This window comes from Bidens hawaiensis, unplaced genomic scaffold (genome assembly GCF_021521415.1).
Source record: "Bidens hawaiensis isolate Kalapana, Puna unplaced genomic scaffold, B.hawaiensis_p1.1 tig00021674_1, whole genome shotgun sequence".
Taxonomy (NCBI): domain Eukaryota; kingdom Viridiplantae; phylum Streptophyta; class Magnoliopsida; order Asterales; family Asteraceae; genus Bidens; species Bidens hawaiensis.
Genome location: NW_027493365.1, coordinates 317668 through 342911, shown reverse-complemented (window position 1 = coordinate 342911; position 25244 = coordinate 317668). Strand labels below are relative to the sequence as shown.

Genomic DNA, 25244 nt, shown 5'->3' with positions numbered 1-25244 from the left:
TCAAAATATTTTCAAATGAAAATTGATCCAACTTTTGAAAAATGATAGATAAATTGTTTCTGTGTGCCTAACGGGTGAAGTTATTAAGCTTAAAAGGCTCTAAAACAGTCATTGATTTGTATGGTAGCTTTCCATGATGCGTAAGAGTTGAATTGATATAAACTAAATTTGCTAAACTTACTGTGGAGAGTCATTTTGAAGAAATGTGCATGTCTCCATATACATCTCTCCGAATGATAGGCAGAAAAGCAATTACCCAGTCATACACGAGCCCGTTAGTGTCTTGATCACCAAAAATACTGTGCAATCGTACTGTAGTGATCCAGATTCGGGACTTACATGTTTTCATTACTATTATTATTATATGAAGTAAAAAAAATGGTGTGTATTCAGTTAAGTTTGTATATAATATCTGTTGTGGTACATCAATAGGCTTAAGGCTCAAAGTTTTATTGCTTCTTAAAAATCTTTGATCAAGCACTAAGGGGTTGAAGTCAAATTGGGGTGATCTGGGAAAGCCAAATACGCTTTGAGAAGAGATAGGAGGCATCACAGGTCCATGAGTGATGACAATCTAAGATTTATGCCGAACTTAACCTAATATATATCACTGATGCAATGAAAATCAGGCTAAGTTCATTATACATGCTATCAACTTGTCTCTTTATGTCATAATAACGCTGAACATGAATCCTTGTGACAACATCTTAAACAATATGATTTCATGTTCGGATCTTTTCATAAAAGGCGGCGTTTTTGCAAAAACTGAAATTTGATCCCAATTCACTACATTCAAAAGGCTTGGTATTTCGTGTTATTTTCATTTAATTATCTTTGTTTTATTTGTTTTATCCCGAAACTACTCTTCTCGAAATGCGTGATTTAACTGGATCGTTTTCAATGTGTTTTTAAACTGATTTTGGACTGATCAATTGGTTTGATTTAGGTTTGGGATTATTTAGGGGTTCTCGGCCCATATCTGTTGGGGTATAAGTAACCCCAACCTCTATTATTATCCTCATTACATTCAAAACACATTCAAGATCCATCTTTCTTTTCAAACCATCCTGCCGAGAACTCCTCTTGCATAATCTAATCACACTCTATTTTATTTGATGTTATTTGATTGATGTCACAGGTAAATGAATCAAGGTTCAAGCTAGTTGTTTTTGTGAAAATCGGGTTCTCAAGGATTGATAGATGAATAGATGAATATCATAGACGAACGAGGACTCATGGGTTGTTAGGATAAGTGATTGATGGTTTGATTGGAGAGTATTAGGGTTATAAATCAGGGACTTAAAAGGTTTTGTTGCAGGTTTAATGGATATTTCGGTGTTTTTGAAGAAGATGGCACATACCTCAAGAAGGAAACCAAAGGGTTCTCTGTCTCCAGCTGTTAGACCGAAAACCCATGGTTCTCGGTTGACTTTCGTTGACCGAGATCTTTGGGGTTTGACCGAGAACACACGTTCTCGGCTGATTTTTTATAGACCGAAATCGCTGGTCTTGACCGAGAACTCATGTTCTCGGCCAATCTTGACAGAATACGTTGGGCGTTGACCGAAAACCATCTGTATTTGACTTTGACTTCGTTGTTGGACAGAGAACTCGTTGATGGACCGAATTCTTTTATAATTTTATTATTTTTTTCTCTTATGGTCCACCAAATGTGATTTTGTCATCATTGGCCCCTCATGTCTTAAAACTTGACTAACCTTCTTTGAAATATAACTATAGTCAAGATTGTTTTTACTAACTTGATTCGTTTGGTGCAGTAATGGCTGATCTGACTCCGTTAAAGTTTGTGGATACACATAATATTGTTGGACACTTATTTGATCCACCATTGGCTCACAAGGAGTTCAAATCTATGATCGTCGGTCTCAACACTTGCAGGATTTCTCACGCATTACGAGAAAACCCTGTAATATGCAGGAAAAAGATCACTGATTTTTGGAACCATGCCTCAATCAATCCAAGAGGGCCAGGTGGAGTTGTATCGATAGATTCCAAGGTGCAGAAGAAGCCGGTCGTCATCACAGAGGACATCATTCGGGAGGTACTTCTATTTGGAGATCAACCTGATTACCCGACGGAATATTCTACTACAGCTGTCACTGAGATCCTCACCAGGATGGGTTATGAGGGTACTTATCCTACAGCAATCAAGAAGTTATTCCACCCATACTGGAGGTTTTTAATACACACGTTCTTCACATTTGTGTCAGGAAGAAAGGGAGGATCTGACGAGATAATCCATACTCAGATGTCTGCTATCGTTGCTCTGATCATGGATTGGAATTACAACTATTCCAAGTTTGTTTTCAATGAAATGATGAGCAATCTGAAAGGGAAGAAGAAAGAGATGTTCCTCATGTATCCAAGATTTATGCAGATGATTTTTGACTCTCACTACACCGACCTTGTCAGATCAGTTGATACTTTAGATATGAAGTCAATTAGACCCAACACCTTTGGGTTGATGAAACAATCCAAGAAAGGCTCCAAGATCGTCTATCAGGGTCTCAATTCTCTGGAAAATTTTGGGAGATTTGTTGAGAAAGAAGTTGCGCCAGTTGTAGCTCAAGTTGCAGATGAACACGTGTCGCCAGTTCAAAGGCTTGCTGCAGCTTTTGAGATTTCTGATGATGAAAAATGAAGAGACAGAACATCGTGAAACCAATATTGCTCTGACTGCTGAGCAATTAAGTGAATTTGAGACTTTCAAAGAATTATTACAGTCGACTGCTCTGAAGCCTCCTCAAGCAATTGCTGTAAATGAAGAAGATGATGTTCCCGAGGAACCAGTAGCTGATCTCATTCCACGGAAACAGAGAAAGAAAGATCTGAGATCGGACGTGCTGGTTACTGAAACAGCAACCACACCAACAACAACATAAACCACTAGCCTACAGCAACAAACACACCAACCTGAGTCACATGTTCCAGAAACTCACGTTGAACCGAGTTCATCCACTGCAGAGCCACAGATTCAAGATCAGATATTTGATGACATTGCTAGTGATTTTTGATTTTGTGGCAGATATTCCACACACTGATGAAGCTTACATACCATTCACTGATGCTCCTTTTGGATCTTCTGGCCCTTCCAATTTGGGTCAGTCAAGCTCTAATGTTTCCAAGAAGGTTGCTCAGATTTTGGCCATGCAAGAAAGATATCTGCATGATAAAGGCAAAGGAGTTGTAATTGAAGAAGCTCCCGTTGATGTGCAAGCTCTTTAGCGTCGAGCCTTTGAACTTGAACATGGGAGAATTAACTGCTATTTATCTAAACCTCCAACAAAAACTCGTTCAGAAGTTTGGAGATGAATTATAGAGCAGCAGTGATGTAACTTCAAAGATGCCTAACGTTGATCAAGGTGGTAGCTCTACTGTTCGCTCAGTTGAAAACATAGATGAATCTGAGAAGCCGAAACAGTACATGTGTGCCCCTCGAGTCACCAGAGACAAGTCAGATAGAGTTCAGAGGAAGCTCCTGGTAATGAAAAACTCCAATCAAAATGTTGAATCATCTGATCACCCAAAAAGGTTTGTTGTCACTTTTCAAAAGGGTTTTTCATATAAATATGGGGATCGTTCTGGAGTTGTGGCATGGGGTTTTGATGCTGAAAAGAACATGTAGTGGGTTAAGCGGAAGTCCGGAGCCACTGGGTACTATAAGAAGATGACAGATTTTGGATCATGGACTAAGGTGGATCTTAGTGACCTGATAAACTCTCCATTCCACAACCCAACTAATGATAAACGTGGTAGAGATTTCTAGAACTTTCTGAGAAATCAAGTTGATCAAGGCTTTCCGAAGATGCCAACTGCATAATCGTTCTTATAGAAAGCAAAGGGGGTCGTGGATCCAAAAACAGGAAAAACAATAGTCAACGTTATGTGGCCTGCTACAAAGAAGGCCACTCATATTCCTGTGCCTAAAGCTATTCCAGATGGTACTCTGGATAACATGAGATTCTGGATAGCGAGACTGCCACCGTTGTTATACGTTTGCAGAAGGGCAAATGGCAGTACAAATTTGTTGATCCTAGAGATTTGCTAAAGCTTGGAGAAAAAGACATCAAGACGCTCAGCACGTTTCAGATAATTGTTGACCCGATTTTTTAAGCAGCTGCAAAAGAATGCCCAAGCTTGGCAGCTTCAATTATCAGGTGCAAATTCTGGGCAGGTGCTTTGAAAGACGCTGACATTGATTATATGGAGCATGATTGAGAACCAAGCTACAAACCAATGGGGAGATTGTTGGGCCTAGTTATTTAGTTTGTACTTAGTTTGTTTATTTTGTTTGGGCTGCGTATGTTAACCGAGATCCCTTTGGATCTCGGTGGGCTTTGGGCTATGTTGGGCTAGTAGGTTGAGCACCCTATATATAGAATGCATTGTATAGGGTACAAGGGTTGTTCATCGAAGTTATTTTTGTGTCGTCTAAGGGTTGTTCTAGACGTGTGTGTAATCATTGTGCTTAAGCACCCGACGTATAATAATACGTGTGTTTTGAAGCAATTCTTGGTGTTCTACTTGTTTTGTGTTTTGTGTTCTTGAATCATCTAGTATTGGAATTCCGCACCAACACCTAGATCGTTGATATCATAATTAAAAGATCCATCTTGGACCTTACAACTCCGTTATTTAAAGAGGCTTTTTGAAACAAGATGGAGGTTATTCATGCATAAAATATGAGTCATATTCAAACTTGTTTTCTTAAACAAGTCAATCGAACGTGACCTGATTAAAATACAGGTCAACCCGAACACGACATGTTAAAATGTGGGTTTTGATTTTCACTATTAGCATTTAAAAATAAATTGAATTCCCCTTTTGAACCCGTTTACCAACTCTTCAATTCAAAAACGTTTATTATTTCAAGCCGCTTCTTCTTTGATTATCACCATTTGTTTATTCTATATTTGAGCTATATATACATGATCAAGTTTGTGAACTAGGAATAGAAAAAGATAAATTTACAAAAATAATAATAATAATAATAATAATAATAATACAAAAATACAAAAAAGTTTCAAATGAATGTGAGTAACTAATTATCTTTTTTCTTTTTTCTCTTTTTAATTTGTTTTGTATTACTTGGCATCTACTCATATTTGCATTGCAATAAACAGGAAATGGGCTGACTCAAACAAAACCCAAACATTACACGAGTTAATTACACACCTACTATTCTGCTTTGAAACTGAATAATGATTGCAAGACCATGTCACATTTTTTTCTCGGAAGTTCTGAAAGGCCATAAATGTTTTGTTTTATTTAGTTATTTATTTATTTTATGAGTGGCGCCATAAATGTGTTATGAATGCTTTAAAACTTGATAGCCTAAACCACAAGTGCTTACACCATCATTCAATCCTTTGACTTCAAATTTCCACGGCTGACTAAAAGTCTAAAATTCACTAGTTTGATATAGAGGACCATTGGGCCCTTTTTGCTCATTTGGTGAGTAGTTGTTGACGTACGGTGAAGGGTATACGTTTTGCATTTGTGGTTAATGTTTAAACACGTACTTAAAAGGGTGATGTTAAAGAAATATAAAACGAAATATGTTTAGATAATAATTGACCGGGATCTTGATAACAAACACACATCGATTGTTTTATGAGACGATGACGACGGTTCACTTCATCCGAGATGATGGGCCCTCGATGAATAACCCACTTTTGTCGCGGTATATACAGAAGTGATTAGATTAAACACAAGATTTTTCCGTAATTATCAAACAAAATGTCATGACTTTTGACCATGAGATGTCACACTTAGATGCCCGTCTATAAGATTTTACGGATTTTGATTCCAAACACACATCGAATTTTGGTAGATTTGGGTCAGTTACAAATAAGACTTTCTTAAAAAGATTTTTACCACTAATAGACGACTAATAGTTATCATAAACAAACACAAATAAATAACCCACATATATCTGAACCTTATCTGAACCCTTATTCAATATTAAATTCCTTTTTGATTCATGCCATAATGAATCGTGAGTTTATGCGTTCTTTTGACGTGAAAAATCAAATACGCCAACTAAAATGCATAACTAGGGAAGCCAGTTATTAGTCACTGTAAGGGAAATGAGTATAGCTGACACTTAAGTGTATCCAACGTGGTAAGTCCAGCTCTAGTCGTTATTTGCGTTGCGGGAACGTGTTTCCGAAGAACAATTCTTAATGATTTTATGATGCGATTTCGAGTATGATTTCTTCTTAGACTTTGCAGTCGCTTGTCATTGTGCACAGTTTGTGACGAGTACGTGAGTCGGTGATCATCGATCACTAATTTGCAAGGATAATATTTTGAAAAAATCCACCATACAAATTTTCATTGGTGGAAAAATGTTATATAATAATAAAGTTTTTTTTTTTCAACTATAATATCAAATATATTAATTAAACAAAACGATTACAATCAAGTTTTAAAGTGTTATGATTAGGTTACACATGCAAATTTTTCACAAATTGGGTTACTAAATCTTCAACTCGAGCCTTACCGATTTTTTTGTTCGTTAAGAAAACAATGGGAGATAAAATATGGGAGTCGGAATTTGCAATATATGTAGTTAAATTTTAAAAAACATTAATTTTATTAAATTTTAAAAAATAAAAATTAAAATTCACGTCAACACTCAACGTCAACTTAAAAAAAGATAAAAATAACTCAACGTCAACTTAAAAAAAAGATAAAAATATTTCATGTGAAACATAAAAGAAATTAAAATGAAAAAAAAACATATTAAAACTTTAATTTTATAAAGGGATATTAGTTTTAAATATTCTCAACTTTGACACATTGGTAGATAACACTCCAATTTACGAAATGTTCACCAACACTCCCAACTTTTAACATATTTTCTTCTGACACTCCCGGAGTAACGAAACACTAACTTCGTTAGTGTTTGGGGTAAAAATGTAATTTTTCAAATTTTAAGGGATAAAATCAAAATTGTATTTATTATATATTTCACATCTTTATCTACCCAACCACCACCACCCCTCTTCCCTGCCACCACCACCACCCCACCTCCCTGCCAACAACCACCAACGCCATCAAAGACCATGACGAAAGAATCTGTCACCACCATCGTCGTACTTACCCTCGCTACCAGATCTGAGGTCACCATCTTACCTTACCACCGCCCTGCTATCATCACCATCTTCAGCCGACCCCGTGTTTCTCTTTGCTTTTACGATTAGTGCACCGCCATCACCATCTCCGCCACACACACACACACGAACAACATCGCCATCATCATCTCTGTTTTTTGTATTTTGAAATTGGGGTTTTTGTTGGAAATTAAATTGCTCAACAACTGGAAATTAAAGATCAAGATTAGTATGGTGGTTGGTGGCTGCCGGTGGTGGTGGTTTGTGGCTGTAGTGGCAGTGGTGGTTGGTGGCTGCAGTGGCGGTGGTGACAGGGAAGAGGGAGTGGTGGTTGGGTGGAGAAAGATGTGAAATATATAATAAACATAATTTTGATTTTATCCCTTGAACTTTGGAAAATGATATTTTTTACCCCAAACACTAACGAAGTTAGTGTTTCGTTACTCCGGGAGTGCCAGAAGAACATATGTTAAAAGTTGGGAATGCTGGGGAACATTCCGTAAGTTGGGAGTGTTATCTACCAATTGGTCAAAGTTAAGGGTATTTAAAACCAGTATCCCTTTAATAAATTTAAAAATTAAGTGATTTAATTGGAACATTTTTTAAACTTGGGTAACACAATTTGAATACTTTTGAAATTTTGTTACTATTCTATGAAATTGCCGTCAACTTGAGCAATTCACGACCAGGAATTAGGACGATTATGTGTGTGTAAATTAAACCTGCTACAAATGGTAATTGATCATAGCATATTCCAAATCTGTAAATGGAAACCTTCATATCTTGTAAATATGGCAAATCAACATTTGAATATGATCTGGGTGAAGAGTTTTTGTACAAATTACAAAATAAATACGACAACTGTGAATTTGTGATATTGAAATCCTTATTGGGTTTGTTGGTCTCAAAATTTAAATACGGTGTATTGGCAATTCGGCAAACATTTCAGTCCTTTTTATGAAGAGGTTTCCCGACTCCACATAATTCTCCCATGCATACATACACATTTACTTAAGTAACACTTTCCTTAAACTTGTTTTAACATTTGAAGAGAGAATGTAATTCATTTGTAAGATTAAAAACATATAATGTAACATAGTGTGAAAATTTAAATTAAGGGTGGAAAATTTATTTTCTTTTAGTATTTAAATCTTAAAGCTACAAAAATTTATATTTTCTTTTACATTGAAATAAAAGGTACATGAGCAATAAGTTGCGTCGGTAGCCTCCTTTTAGATTGCAAGATCGTGCCTTTTAATTATAAATTATATTGCTTGATCTTTGAGTCATAACATTACTATGCATAACCCGTTGCACTTAGCAATTAAGTAACTCTACACTGTCAGCTGTAAGAAAACCAAAAGTATTAAATTCAAATGGTGTAAACGCGGGCTGGTTGTCAAGACACGTTTTCTTTTATAAATTGCGTTGATTGATCTTGTAGTCATAACATTTTATTCATAAGTGCTTATTTTTTAACAAAGCAAAACCCGACATGCCTTAATATGTCAAAAGGAACGTTCATAACCAAATTATGGTAGTACTTGACCTCGGGACTCTCTAATATGTATTGTGTGCTCAGTAGTCTTAACAAGCCTTACGACAAACAGGGCGTAAATAGCTCATCAAGTTCTTTTAAACATTATTATATTTGTTTTTCGTTATATATATGGCCAAAATTGTTGCTAAACAAAATATTAGCTCGATTTTCAAAAGAGGTGTTGGGTGATTTTCCATGGGAAAAAAACACATGTATTTTATTTGATCTTATAAAAATCTAACTATACTATTAAAACAATAAGCTTTAAGTTCATTTCTCCCTTTCTATTGGTTGATTCTCATACTTTCCATGTATATCAATGGCTTCTCTAATTTTCATCTTAATAAAATAAATCAATAATATATTAAAATAATATTTATCAATGCTATTAAAATATTATCTTTCATCTTTCATTTAATGCTTAATTTTTCATTTTGAATATTCTAATTAATGTAATATTTTAAAATCGTAGCTATAGTTTGTAAAATCAAATATTCAAAATTTCATTTTGAATATTTTATAATTGTTGGTTGATTTCATTCACCACCTTTGTTTATTTTTTAGATAATATATAATATATAATTTAGATAATTATTTGATATTTCATCAATAGAAGAGATTACGGATTTAATATAGAGATTACGGATAATATATATATATATATATATAAGATAGAGATATTACCGATTTAAAATATTAAAATTTTGTTAAAATATTATATTTATTTAAAATTATCAAATTCATAAAGTTGTAAAGGTTTGTACCATTCATGTTAAATTTAGAAATTATGACCCAATTGATTAAGAAAATGATTTAATTACGAAATTTGTAAATTTGAATTAATTATTGTATATTCTTTGAATGTAATTAATTTGTAAATATGAATTAATTATTGTATTAATTATGGTGTAAATTTGAATTAATTAACAATCATTAAGTTTTACCATATTTATGGATGTTGACCCATTGATCCATTGACTTAATTACGGTCATTAAGTTTTAACAATTATAATACAAATCCGTTGACTTATTATTGTTTAACAATAACAATTGTGTTACAAATCCATTGTTGACCCATTGGCCCATTGACTTATTATTGTAAACATTGACTTATAATTACGATTTACTAATTAACAATTGAGTTACATGTATATAACAAAATTAGTAACTTTTATTTTCACACCTTATATGAATTACATTACATAATATATGGTGTTATAATTGATGATTAATTATATTATTGTAAATAATATAATTAGTAACTTATATTTTTACAATAATTACTTTATTTCCCTATGTTTAAATATAGTCAACATTTAGATTAAATAATATTACATTTATACTAATCTAATTATGTAACATTGCATTTTACAAAATTCAAAATTTGAAAATCCATTAATTACGATTTCCCTTCTATTCGTACTTACTATAACTTTTTTGAAAATTTTTGAAATTTCCTAAATTTATGTTTTTAATCAATTACCTGTATACCTTCCTTCTATAATTTAGTCTACCATAATTCATTTCGTATAAATACGTACATTTGATAAGCTAATTCTTACACCATCAAAGCCTCTTTGGTAAAAACGATAAGCTTGTGCCAAGGTTTTTACTTTTTGTTGTTTTTATATCTTCCATTTTCTTATTCATTATTTTGCTTAAAAGTGTTATTGTTCCTAAATGATTTTTTTGTTTTTTAAAAATTTTCACCACTAGCAAGATGGAGCCAACAAATATCACCATGTTGAACCAATTGAATGTTCTTAACAATGAGTGTAGCCAACAATCCCTAACCATTTTAATCTCTCTCTCTCTCTCTCTCCCTCTCTCTCTTGGCTTATTCCTCAACCGTCTCCTATATTCCGGTAATGGCCAATTTTGTTATACGTATTTCTGATAAGGTTCTATTGTTTTCGGTAGGATTTCCGGTAATGTTTTATATTTATTTTAATTGCTATATAATTTTTTTATAATCTCTTTAGGTTGTAGAACAAAATCTAAGATTTAATTAATATGTTGAAGTTATTACGGTTTTCTGGTAAGGTTTTATATTTATTTTAATTTTTATATTACTTTGTTATAATATCTTTAGATTCTATATAAAAATCCAAGATTAAACTGATAATTTTCCATTTTTGTTTGTATTTATATTAATATTTATATGTTTTTTTCTTATAATCTTTTTAGGTTATATTTCAAAATGAAGATTCAATGGAGATCTTCACTATTTCGTTTTTCCGGTAACGCGATTCAAATTTTTCGGTTGTAAGTTATAACATCAATTTTACATTTTTTCACATGATTCAAATCTTCCATAATTTGTAATATATTTATTATGTGATATTAATATTAATATTTAATTTTATCATTTCAAGTTATTGTTCTCAACTTGGTATAGCTAATTTCATGGATTGAGAATTGTTTGATAAGATGTCTTTTATTTTTTTTTAATATTTATTTATATTTATGTTAGTATTCATGTATTTATTTATTTTTCACAATTTATGTTATTTAATTGATTATTATATAGTACCGAAATGAAATTTAGTTGATTATTCTATAATACATTAAATTATCTATAGTAAGATAATCAATCTTGTATTGTTGTTTGTCAAAGTCCAATTATATTGAATAGGTTTAAATAACATTTACATATTTGATTATATTGAATAGGTTTAAATAACAACAATTTGAATAAATTAACGATTTGTCTCAATTTGACCATTTATATTGAATAGGTTTAAATAAAATTTACATACTTAAACATAATTCTCATTCCTAATTTGACTAATTTTTTCAACCCTTTTTATTTTTTTGAATACCATCCATAAATATAAACTCATTTCATAATTATTCAATATTCATCCATTAAATCAAAAAATTATTAGTTTCTTCTAAATATTTCAAGTTATTGTGAATTTAATGTCAATTTCAACTAAATTCTTTAATTGAATAATAAAAACTATTTATTTGAACCATTTTGAAATTCGAATTCTTGACCACTTACAAAAATAAGTTACATAGTTAATAATCCGGTGCTCACGTACATTATAGAATCTTTAATACATTTGACCAATTTAATATGTCTTTATTATAGTTTTTTAATTACCGTGTTTTAATTAAGGTAACCAATAAATTATTATTTTTAATTAATTAATGTATTTACGTTTTTATAAAGATTCTTATAATAGGTGCTTTAGTTAGGTTAGGTGATATAATGTTTTAAACATGATTAATTACAATATAATTAAAATTGATATGTTTAAATCTACACCATATTTCAAGCTAGAGCATAAAATTAGTAATGTACAAGAATAAGTTAGTAATTGATATTTATTACCATTAATATAATTAATCATATCAATTAAACGAATTTTGGTAACTGGTATGAATTGTCAATTCCTATACATCTAAAATTAGACCCAGTTAACAATAACATAAATAATTAAGCATAGAATATAATTTTGTTTAGCTTGATAAATTTTTAATGTATACTAGTTAAGCTTATATATTAAAATAATTTTTACTAGAGACGGGATATGAAATTGAAAATTTTATTTGAGTCAACTAATTAAAAATAAATGTATAAACTAACTTCAAAGTATGTTTATTATACGGGATATGATACAATTAACTAAGCCTATGTATATACTATATTTCTTTATTAAAATGATGTTTACTAAAGAAAGGATAATTTACTTTATGATAAATCATTTAATAGTTTTCTTAATTTACTTTATGAAATTCATTTATCAAAATTAATTACTTTCTATAATAAAAATGGTGAGACTAACTTTTTAAATATCATTAAATATCCCAAAATTCAAAATCATTAGAATAACCGGATTAAAATCACATTCAATTACCAAAACCACATATCATTCAATTTACCATAATTATGCAAAATCATCAGTTTGTGAATTAATTGTAATTAAAATCTTTAATTATTCTCTATATAAATGGGAAAATGTGTTGACTTTTTTTATTTTTAAGAAATTAAGAGATTCAGTTTCACAACATTTGGTACAAAGCTTAATAACATATTTTCATATTTAATATATTTATTATGTTTACTTAAATTTATATCATTGACTTTTGTAGGATTGTTAAAAGCTTTTTTGAGGCAGTTTTATGGTGATGACACCCCATGTGGAGGTATAATGATTAGGAGGAATAATACTATTATACAATAGTAAGCTTCAATTACTACTAACTATTTAAAAACCACTAAAAATTATTTTATTCACCTTTTGTATGTATTAATAAAATGAATACATTATTAGTATCTTACTAATGGAAAACAAGATATCAAAAGACTATATAAACTATCATCATTCTCAATCTCTAATCGGGTGTTAGGTAAAAACCTCAATGTATTTGGTGTTTGTTGTATAAGGTTTTTTACTTTATTTATCAAAAACTTTATAAACTATTTTTTTTATTATAATTACATATCAGGAGCTTGACAGTGAAATTTGAATACAAGGTAATTTCTTGCTTTATATTCATCAATTGCGTAGTTAATTTAATTTTGACCTTTAAATTGATTAATTACAAATTAAAGTATAAACCTTATATACAAGGAAGTATTTAGGGAGTTGTAGATACAAAATTTATGATACTTTTGTTAAATAAAAAGTTAAATTGCGTAGAATTTTCTTCATGTTTATTTTAAATTACAATTCAAGTAGTTCTTCATACACCTTGTAAAAGCACAATGTACTTGAACTATCAGAAAAACACGAGGCTCACAGTTAGATGTCAATCCTTACATGTTAAAGAGATAAAATAATTTGCGAATTGACTATTGGATATAGGTGAAGGGAATGTTTGGGGGGGGGGGGGGTTCAAATGACGACAGGTGAATGTACAAATTCCAATGATTTTCTAATTAACAATTCATTATATCCATTATCTGATTTAATAGACTTTGTCTATCCTTCGAATTTAGACAAGTTCTATTAACTTACTTTCGAGGACGGGAAATATTGTCGTTTGAAATAATATGTGTTTATTAGACGATTTCTATATTTCCACCCGTGGCGCCCACGGGACAAAAACCTAGTATAATATTATAAGCGTAAATGGTACTCCACGGGACCATCTAAAATGAAGTTTTGCATTTAATTTTCCAAACTGAATCAAAATGGTCTTAATTCTGAATTGAAAGAGTGTGCTAATTACTGATACGTTAATGGCGGAAAGAAGAGTGACTAACACCAAGTTCATCTTGGGCTTCTTTGTTCCGCTTTATGTATCAATATCTTTTACCTTTGGTGCAGACACAATATCTCCAAACCAAATCATTAAATATAATGATACCATCATTTCGCCACAAGAAACCTTCAAACTTGGTTTCTTTAGCCCCGAGAACTCCATGAACCATTACGTTGAAATTTGGTACAAGAAAAGAGCGTACCGAACCATTGTATGGGTAGCCAACCGGATGCACCACTTGCCCATACCTCGGGTGAGCTAACTCTCACAATTCAGGTAGTTTTAAGTCTAAGGGACACCACTATGGGCACGGTCCTATGGAACTCATCAGGGACATCTTTGAGGAATCCGATTGGTCGGCTTCTAGATACAGGCAACTTTATAATTTATGAAGAGGTGACAGGATTAATCAAGAAAATCCCATATGGCAAAGTTTCGACTTTATAACAGACACTTTACTTGAGGGAATGAAGTATGGCAAGAATATGGTTACCGGGGTTGAAAAGCGCTTCAAGTCATGGAAATCGGAGGACGATCCAGCTACGGGTAACTATTCTTATTGGGTTGATACCAGAGGTTATCCTCAACTGGTCCTAACGGAGGGTCCAGATATAATAAAATTTCGGGGAGGCTCATGGAATGGACTCAGGTTTACCGGATTCCCTAATTTGAGACCGAACTCTATTTACAACTACACCTTTGTTATTAGTCAACAAGAAGTTTACTTCTCATTTAAACTTATAAATAATTTGACTTTAATGCGGGTGGTGTTACACCCGGATGGTCGTTTACAGCGCTTGTTATGGGATGATGGCAAACAAGATTGGATCGTGTTTCTGGCCCAGAAAATGATCAATGTGATCATTACGCTGTGTGTGGGCCAAATGGGAGGTGCAACATTGACAACTCCCCGATTTGTGAATGTTTGAAGGGGTTTGAGCCCAAATTTCCTGACCGGTGGAGCGCTGCAGATTCGTCACAAGGGTGTCAACGCACCGTCGATTTGGATTGTGGACCCGGGGAAGGGTTCAACAAATATTCTAACTTGAAGTTACCCGACACTCAGAGGTCATGGTATGTAAGGCCCCGAACCGGTAGCCCTACTTTAGCGTCGGATTTACTCATAAACACAGTTCTTGCAATCAGAGTTAATTAAAACTTTTGCGGAAACGTTTACTTGAAGCATTCGTTACAAAACATTCAATCTCTTCTTTGATACTATAAAACAAATCATTATATTTAAAACATCTTTTCTTCCATCTTAAGATGCCAGCCGTTCAATCCATGCCATGTGCCATCCTCATGCTAGTTCTTTGGTCTGATCACCTGCGTGCATACTAAAAGTCAGCTACGCTGAGTGAGTTCTAGTTAATCAAGCAACTTATCATACAACCACTACTTGCATCATATACGTATCCGAAGACACGTAGTCCACTATCTAACCTGCTTACCTTACCACTTAGCCTCTTATTTACACCTACCACCTTGCCACTTTGCCACTTTAATAACGTATAACGTTATGCCACTTTGCCACTTTAATGACGTAGTCACGTATAGGCTTACCCTACCACATACTATCGTCATGCCACTAACACTCTTACTATACTCTTGCCACTTCTAACACGCTCTACCTCTACTTGTCTACAACATGCTTCATATCATTTACATAATAAGCAAGTCACATCATAGCATTCGTACACACTAATAACTACTTGGCAATCACTATCCTTGGCGATGCGTGCAATATCCGAAGATCGTTCACGCACCAACAAGTATTATATAGTAGCTACCTCGTATAACATCTATAGCATACACTTACCACTTAAGGTAAGTGTATTCACACTTCACATCGAGTATGCACAAGCCCCGAAAACATAACAAGGAAATGGGGCTAGAAACTCACCTGAACACGGTTACGTTCACCGTTAATCGTAATCCCTTTCTTCAGTTGTGCACGGCTGACTGTATAACAAGTATACGTATCAATTAACTATCACTACTCATATCATCTTTCTAGTCTTAACTACTACCCACAACGAACGGGGGTCCAGGGGCAGCGCCCCTGGCAGCGGGGTCTAGGGGCGGCAGCCCCTAGCAGGGTCCAAGGGGCAGAGCCCCTGGCTGGGGTCGAGCTGACCTGGGCGAAGTTAACTGTCTTAACACATTTTTCATTAGGTTTTTAATTTATTTTCTAATCGAACTCGACTTTAGGCGAAGTTAAACCTTAGGCGAACTTAGCTTTAGGCGAAGTTAAACCTTAGGCGAACTTAGCTTTAGGCGAAGTTGAACCTTAAGCGAACTTAGCTTTAGGCGAAGTTGTCATCAGGCGAACTTAGCTTTAGGCGAAGTTGTCATCAGGCGAACTTAGCTTTGCATGCGAAGTTGTCGGCTGCAGCTACTGTTCGTGCTTAAATCCCTTAATCATCTTCGTTTCTTAACCAAATAACTTGATTTAGGTATTCATGGAATCGTCTGACCAGCGCCTACAAACCCCAACCATCAAATCGACCTAACATCGATGTTTAAAGGGTGCGATTTAGGCATAAAGGTTACGGGTTCTTTTATCAATCGATTAACCCATCAAATCATAACCATTTTCAGTAAGTTTAGCTTTGTTGGATTCGTTTTTACCATACAAACACAGATCTATCATTTCTATACTAATCCCAACCTAAACGAACAAGTTCTCGATATAAACGTACCGTAAATGAGTCAAACTACGAACAAGAGCTGGTCTTGTTGCTTTGGTTCGTCACAATGATCTAGCACCAACAAGCTCGGGTCCTCGCCTTTGGATCTTGGTTCGGGTTGTGTGTGTGTTTTGGGGTGTGTAGAGATTAGGATGGATAAATGGATGGAATGGAAAGGATTGGGGTTTAAGGGGGTATTTATACTCCCTTAAGCCCATGGACCGAAGGCCCATATTTCCTTTTGGTCCCTATCTAATCCCATCTAATTATCCTACTAAGTCTTCATATTTTGCTATTATTATTATCGTTCCACTAACTCGTTTATTTCACCCGACAAAATAATATATTAAATATTACTTTAGAAATTTCGGGATGTTACATGGTATAACCAGACCATGACCCTTGAGGAATGTGAGAAGATGTGTAAAAGCAATTGTTCGTGTAGTGCTTACGCAAATTCGAATATCTCGGGGACTGGGAGTGGTTGTTTGCTATGGTTTGGTGATCTAATTGATATCAGAAAGTTTTCTGAAAATGGGGACACTCTTTATATACGGATGCCACTCTCGGAGTTAGGTAAATATAAACACAAGTTTTGTTTTAATTTAAAAAATAAAAATTAACTTTTTGTATATAACTTTTAATAATATTAACACAAACAAGCAACATCTGGATATTTTGTTTTTGCACAGACTCGATAGAAAATAGGAAAAGCTCAAGTGCAAGAATAAGACTGCGGGTTATAGTCTCCGTATCGTTTGTGGTTTTGGTCATCCTAGTTTCAATATGCTTAATTTATCGTTTCAATAAGAAGAAGCAACATCAACAAGGTATGAAGTTTAAGCATGTATTTCTATACTTATGAATGTGTTGGTTCATCGAAAACTGCTAATATTTCCCAGAATGTATATTAACAGGGTCATCGAATAATGAGTTTGAAAATGATCATGAAGATAGAAGTGGTGAAGAAGATCTAGAGCTACCACTCTTTAGCTTGTCTACATTACTTAAAGCTACAAACAACTTCTCAATGAACAACAAACTCGGAGAAGGTGGTTTTGGCCCGGTTTACAAGGTATTCTATGAGTTTATCACCTCCCTTTATTAAATGTGGCGTAAGTATTGATGAATTTAGTATTAACAAGTTATTTTAACTTAGGGGGGAGGGGTGGTGGATGTGGTGTGATCACTCATCACACACCCCACCCAATCAAATGGTGTCACATCACCAACCCCAAATCCATCACATGTGATGGTTTTTTACTAGGGGTGGTGGTGTGGTGTGATGGTGTGTGATAATTTTTTTAATAAATACTAAATTAAATAAAAAGAAAACAATATTTTACATTAACTAAAAAATAAAACAAAATTACATTAAACAAAGACAACTAAATTAAAAAAACCGACAAAAAAAACTACGGCCCTTCCCAACCCCACTTGTCGCATATCTCGTGTTTTCGTTGAAGTAGGAGCGATTTAACGGGTTCATCAAGATGGTCGTGTGGTTGTAGGAGGATTTGAAGATCGGCGTTTTTTTGTTTTTCATTCAAATGGTTGATATACGCCTCCTCACGCTTCATTTTTAAAAGATGAGCCTCTTTCTTTCGCTCTTTCGTCTCGGCCATTTCCTCCATCTTAGCCGACTTGTATTCGGCGAAGTTTTCGGCCACCGCTTCCTTTTCAAGTCTTGACGGTTCCCCACTTTTCGGCCGTGTGGGTGTGGGTATGTCTTCGTCGGGATTGTCTTCGGGTTCTTCGTTCAAGTTCATGTTCGGCATGTTGCATGACAAGCCGCCGGTTGACGTCGTGTAGTCCCCGGACTCGGAAGTTTTTGATATTTTTGAACAAGATCCTTTCTTCCTTGGAGCCGTTGGTCCGTTCAAATCGACCAACGGAATCGGTACCCACTTCGCGTGACGTCTCGCAATCTGCCACGCATCCAAGTGGGGAAAATCCTTACATTTGTAAACTGAGACATATTCGCGCAAAGCGTTCGTTATCATAGTCGCCTCGCTCGCTCCGCTTTGTGGAGTTCGGGTCTACAAAACATTTAGAAAAAATATATTTATAACAAATTGTAATAATAAAGTACTAGATTATAAAATAAATAAACTAAAATAGTTACCTCTTGGACGTAACAAGCGTTAAATTTTGACATTTTTTGATTCAAATCTCCCCACTTGCCAATCATTTGATCCTTGTTTCGTTCGGTTGCGCCGGGAAGTTGCGAGAAATGTTCTTTAATACGTTTCCATAACGCGTCTTTTTTTTGTTGGTTTGAGTGTATATTTTTATTCGGGGCAATGTAAATAAGCCTTGGTCAAGGCGACCTCCTCATCAGGCAACCAACGCCGAGCACCTCTTTGATGCGGCTCCTCATCCTCGGATTCATCTTCATCCAAAGTTTGCACATCGTGACGAAAAGCACTTGCAAATTGATGTATAACATCGCTATTGTCTAGGGGATCGACGGACATTTAAGACGGTTGAGAGCCAAACAATTGAGACGGTTGAGAGCCAAACATTTGAGACGGTTGAGATCCAAAAGTTTGAAAAGCATTATTTGGGTAATTTTGGGTAGAAAAAGGGGGATTAAAAGGTCGGTTTTCATACGATTGGTTTTGGGACGGTTGATAATAACTTTGTTGTTGGGAAGGTTGTTGTTGGTTTTGGAACGGTTGAAAAGGTTGGGGATAATAAGGTTGTTGTTCGGGAGGTTGGTTTGTGTCGGGTTCGTCTTGTAAGCGAAATCTCGTCGGTTTGCCTAGATTTTGTCGAACCTTTGGTCGGGTTTGGGTTTTCTTTGAACCCGACCCACGTTTCTTAGAACCCTCCATTTGATATGTTAAAAATGGTGTGTGTAATAGAAGATTTTGAGTTGGATTTGAGTTGGATTTGTGTATGTTTTGAAGATATATTTATAATGTTTATTGTGTTTGGTTTTAATTTGTTTTTTTATTTTTCCAAGTCCAACGGCTACATTGACCCCCCCCCCAACGACTATTTCTTCTTGGAAAACACCCCCACCAAGCGTGATGGCCATCACGCAAATTTGATATTTTCGCGTGACCATGGGAGCATCGGCGGTGTTGCCTACCTCATCACGCGTGACGGGGAGGCCACCACGCACCGCCCCGTCCGCCCTTAGTTTAATTTACTTAAGTTCAAAGTGAAATCATAATAACAAATATTGATACAAGTTAGAAGGTGCAATATACACTTGATTAAGACTATTGTCATTTCTAGCATCAACGAATTCGGTGTTACAATGGCTCGAAGACCCCTAGTGACCAGGGTTAATTCTTTGAGGGCATTGCCTTAGCGACGTCCAAGGAGCAACACCCGGGATTTGCATTGTTGATAGAAAGTTGTGTGATAATTAATTATTAGTACAAACTAACAAATAGTAATTGTTTTGATCAGCGAAAACTTGGGAGTTCAGAATAACTAAGTTAGCGATGACAAACAAATCTTCATCGATAAATTTAGTATTCTGTATTGGTCCCGGGTTTTTGGAGTTGCACTCGTGTTCGCGGGACGTGCGGGCACGCACGAGTTCGAAGAATTTCTAGTCCTAAAACTCAAATTTGCAACTCTCTCCCCTGCACGGGGGTAGGACTTGTGGTAAAACATATCATAAAAATTCAAATGAGTGGTAAAGGTTGTACCTTATATATCACTCTTTATATTGTTCTCACTATAATGTGGGACAACTTTCACCACTTTCTTATTAAGACTTCATTCACACACTTTCACATAAAACTTCCAACATATCACACAAATATTTTAATATCAAATAGATCAAGACGCGATAACATTATAGAACCTATAGTTCATGTGTTACTATGAAGATGATTCTTAGTTGGACATAAAAGGAGATTAGAGAATATATATAATGGCCGTTTGTCTTCTATTTCGACGTAAAAGTTTATTTATATAAAATGAATATGAAATGCTGTTTGAAAAATCATCTCTCTCATAACCTTCGTTTCATAAATCTTGTTTTATTTTGGAAAAAAAATAAAAATTAATCAACGTTGACAACAACTCGCATGATGACCCATGATTATTGCTAAATACATAGTGGTTGTGGACTAATCGGTAACAATAGATTAACCAAAGCACGTTTGATATGAATTCCTTTTCGTTTTCTTGTGTTTTTGTTGTCAAAAGTGGGTATTACGATTTGCCAAACGATAATAGTAGAAATAAGCAAAATGAAACAAGTCATATAAGGTGCAATATTTGATGATGCGTGCATATATACTATTTTTAAAATCCTTACGTTTTAGGGTGTACTAGAAGACGGTCAAGAAATAGCAGTGAAGCGACTATCCAAAACATCCACTCAAGTACTTCACGAGTTCAAGAATGAAGTCATCTCGATATCTAAACTACAACATCACAATCTTGTTAAGCTTCTAGGGTGTTGTATAGAGGGAGCCGAAAAGATGTTGATATATGAATACATGCCAAACAAAGGCCTTGATTCCTTCATATTTGGTAAATAAAATAATAAATAAAAAAGAAGTTAGGAACGTATCAAAACTAACTAAAGTTCAAACTATCGTAGATGAATCCCAAAGCGAACTCCTTGATTGGCCGGCACGCTACCACATTATCAGTGGAATTGCTCGCGGACTTCTTTATCTTCACCAAGATTCTCGGCTTAGAATCATACATAGAGATCTCAAAGCTAGCAATATTTTGCTTGACATTGATATGAACCCAAAGATTTCAGATTTTGGCACAGCTAGAACCTTTGGAGGAAAGGAGTTAGAAGCAAACACAAACAGAGTGGTTGGAACATAGTGAGACTCATCTACCCTAACTTCATTTCCCTTTATTTTGTTATTAACTTACGTTTTGATTTCTCATAGTGGCTACATGGCGCCAGAGTATGCTGGAGATGGTATCTTTTCAGCAAAATCAGACGTATATAGTTTTGGCGTAGTGGTGCTGGAAGTTGCATGTGGGGTGAAAAATAGAGGATTTGCCCACGGAAAACACTCCAATAACCTTATTGGGCATGTAAGTTTGGTCCCTGTAATATTAGAAGTTCAAATAGTAAATTTAGAAGTGCAAATAGTATAAAAGCTTAGAAGGGATTATTTTTTTTAGGAAAAGTTAATGTATAAATGAAATTAATGTGTTAATTGTGAGAATCAAGTAGACTAATTATATAATCAGATCATAGAGTAACTAATTACATAATTACTCTACCTGTATATATATAATTAATCTACTTGATTCTTACAATTATCACATTAATTTCATTTGTATTTGATTAAAAATCTTATTTTTTTTAACTATCTTGGCCTTCAACTAAAATAAAATATTTAAAGTAATATATATTTTTGTATGCATTTTAAATGGAATATTTATTTAATAACGAGTTGTATGCAAAATAGAGTGATGTAATATAAAAAAAATAAAAAAAATAAAAAGAAAAAGAAAAAGAAAAAAACTTTATTTTGTATACAATGTAATTTTAAACAAAGTTATATTTTAAATCTAGATAAAATGATGAAACAAATATGAAGTTTTAGGTGTTTGTTAAATATTATAAACTGTTAAAAAGTAGAAAATATAGAAAAATTAAAATTACAAAAACCAAAATTATATCTTAAATGAACATTATAAGAAAACACAATACATAAGATAAATTTCAAAAGATTTTGTCAAAAATGATATGATTAGTTCATTTGGTGACACATGGTTGCCCAAATTACTCTTTTTATCTTTTACTTTTAGTTTTATATAAATTTTTATATTTGCTTTTATTTAATACCATTTTCTAGGTTAATACATTTTATATGTTATTCAATTACGGGAATTTTGTGTCGGTTTATCACCACAAAGTGTGGGTTTACTTTATGTGTCGTAAAGCCATACCGAAAGATTTCGTGTCAGTTCGCAACCCATCCCGTGTTTTTTTATTATTTTGTGTGGACTCTATCGATTCAGGAAAAACTCACCTCGGTTAGCCGACACCGCAATGCGTAAATTTATTTTCTTCACGATATTTTTAATATGTTAATTTGTTGTATTTGACTGTTGAAACATTTTTTTTTAACATTTTTTTTTGTTTACTTTAGGTTCCATATGGCTATACCTGAAAGTATTCACGTTGTTTCGTCACCATGACGCTTGTTTTTTTAACAACTTAATTTTTTGTATTTGGTTATTAACAAATTTAGTGTTTTGGGCTTTGTTACGGAGCCGTAACCCAACACCGACATAGCTTTGAGTAAATTAAAGTTAATTGTTTAAAAGGACCCGAAAGTGGTTTACTCTTTTAATGCAATTTGCCATCGTGAAATACCAAATATAAGTGTGTATGTTGATGTTGATAGGCATGGGACTACATATTGAAGGCAGATCAACGGAGTTGGTTGCTAAGTGTCTAGGTGAATCAGTCAATATGTATCAGATTTTACGATCTATCCATGTTGGTTTGTTGTGTGTTCAACGTCACCCAGAAGATAGACCTACTATGACTTCTGTGATCCTAATGTTGGGAGGTGAGGGCACATTACCTTCACCCAAAGAACCCGGTTTTTATGTTGGAGAATATATGCAAGAGAGTGTGCAATCTTCAAGCTCATATGGAATTAGTTCTAACAACGAACTAAGCATAACAATGTTGGATGGCAGATGATATAACTTAAACGTGAACTCAAATGATGTGACTAAATAAGTTTGTTCATATATGTTCAGTGATTATACGAATCATCTTTATATGTAGAGAGATTACAAAGAATTGAGAATGATGAATAAACCCGCAAAATAAAATGATTACTGTTTCGGTTAAAAATTAACAAAGTAATTTTGTGATCAAATTCGTATGTGAGGTTGAGTGCTTGATCGAAAATAAGGTGAACACAATGATTTGATTTCGAGGGAAAAAGCCCTTGATCTTGAGATTTCCGGCACAAAAAACCCCCGGACGGTGAAAACTAACATCGTCTATTTATTAATAGCAAAAAGGGTGATTACAAGTGGTGGAGCTGATAATAGATCGTATACTAAGTGTTACAATGAGTGTTGATAGCTAAGTATGTGAAGTGTGTGTACAAAATGATCATATCAGCTCGTTTAAATAAACAAAAGTATACAACTGAAATTCCGAGAAATCCGGAATAAACCTTAGACTGAGTCCTACACTATCTGTTTGTTCCCACGTTCGAGTTGACGAAGCCGTTACAAACCCACGTTCTTATTATCACATTAAACACGTGGTCTTATCTGCAAAACAAACAAAAATAAGGACAATTGAATTAACAAAGTGTAATCCTTAGAATACTTGCATCGGCAGGATAGGTTGAAATCCTTAAGTCATGATCAATCTCGAGGATAAAAAGTTTGCTCCCAACATTTGCCCCCAATTTCTACAGTTAGCGCGTGGCAGCTGTAAAAATTATAAGTTTTAAACTGGAAAATATCTCTGCGACTTGAAAGGACAGGCACGCGAATTGAGGTAACCCTATAACCGTCCTCTTAGGTTAAAATAAATCCATCCCAAATCTCAAAAATCACAATAATCTCTTCATCGCTTCATAATCAGGTCAGTTTCTCTCTTTCTTATCTTTTAATTTTCTGAAGCTTCTTGTTTAATTCGAACAACAATGAGAAAAAGAACCCCTCGATCGCTCAACCCTTACTCTTTCACAACCTCTGAGGATTTCATCGATCAAGGTCACATCCCTGCTACTGATGAGGATCAGTGTCTTTTTAACGATCTCGACATTAGATTTCTAAAAAATTCTGGCTTGCTACCCCCTAAGGCCATCATTAGACCATACGACCCCAAAGCCAAAGCTGACTTTTCATCCAAAACCTGGGTTTGTTTTTTCTATTACCCTTTTTCAATCGGCCTCTCGTATCCATTTTCCCCGCTCATTAAGGAGTTTTTCCATATTACCGGCTTCTCCTACTCCCAAGTCATGCCAATGGTGTGGAGAGTCTTATCTACAATAGATCGTTTGAATAGAACCCATGAACTTTCCATAGGTATCCCTGAGATAGCCGCAACCTATAACCTTCGCACACACGGATCTCACCGTTATTGCCTCCAATCCAAAACCATCCGCCTCTACATGGTCCCCAAAGTGTCTGCTAATGACCATGGTTGGAGGAAGAAATTCTTCTTTGTACGCTGTGACTCAATTCCCGATGGAGTAAACTTGCCTACTGAATGGGTTCATAAGGGTAGGAAATCCTTAGGATAGAATTTCTTTTTGCAAAGAGTTTGTATTAATATATCTTCTTTTTTGCAGTTGTTTTTGAGGATTTGGTAAGGTATAGGAAAGATACGAATCGAAGGCTTAAAGCTTTGTTCAAAATTCCGGCACAAGAAAGTGAATTTCGGTTTGAAGGAGAAATAGGCGACACCAGCACAATTGCCGCGAGGTCTTCTGAAAGTATGTCTTCTAGTAAATATCCTAGGAATTTCATAGAACCCTTAGGATTTCGCTTTCTCGAAAATAACTTGATAAATTATTGCACAGAAATGCCGAAATTAAAATCTTCCTTCAGCTTGAACGACTTGGACGACTTCATTGAGGACAAAACTGTGGTGAAACAGGAGCACTCCAAGACTCTCTCCCCAAAGCCGAGGATTCCAACTACTCGCCAAAAGAGAGCTGCCAAGAAGAA

General features: G+C 34.3%; 1 pseudogene across 1 annotated transcript; it reads left to right on the top strand.

Moving 5' to 3' along the window:
• Positions 1-3364: 3364 nt before the first annotated feature.
• LOC143563954 (G-type lectin S-receptor-like serine/threonine-protein kinase At4g27290) lies at positions 3365-23267 on the top strand (annotated as a pseudogene). The gene is made up of 9 exons (XR_013140753.1): positions 3365-3502; positions 13850-14967; positions 16966-17162; positions 17279-17416; positions 17504-17661; positions 20879-21089; positions 21160-21397; positions 21467-21621; positions 22943-23267. The product of XR_013140753.1 is annotated as a G-type lectin S-receptor-like serine/threonine-protein kinase At4g27290 (transcript).
• The last annotated feature ends 1977 nt before the right edge of the window (positions 23268-25244 follow it).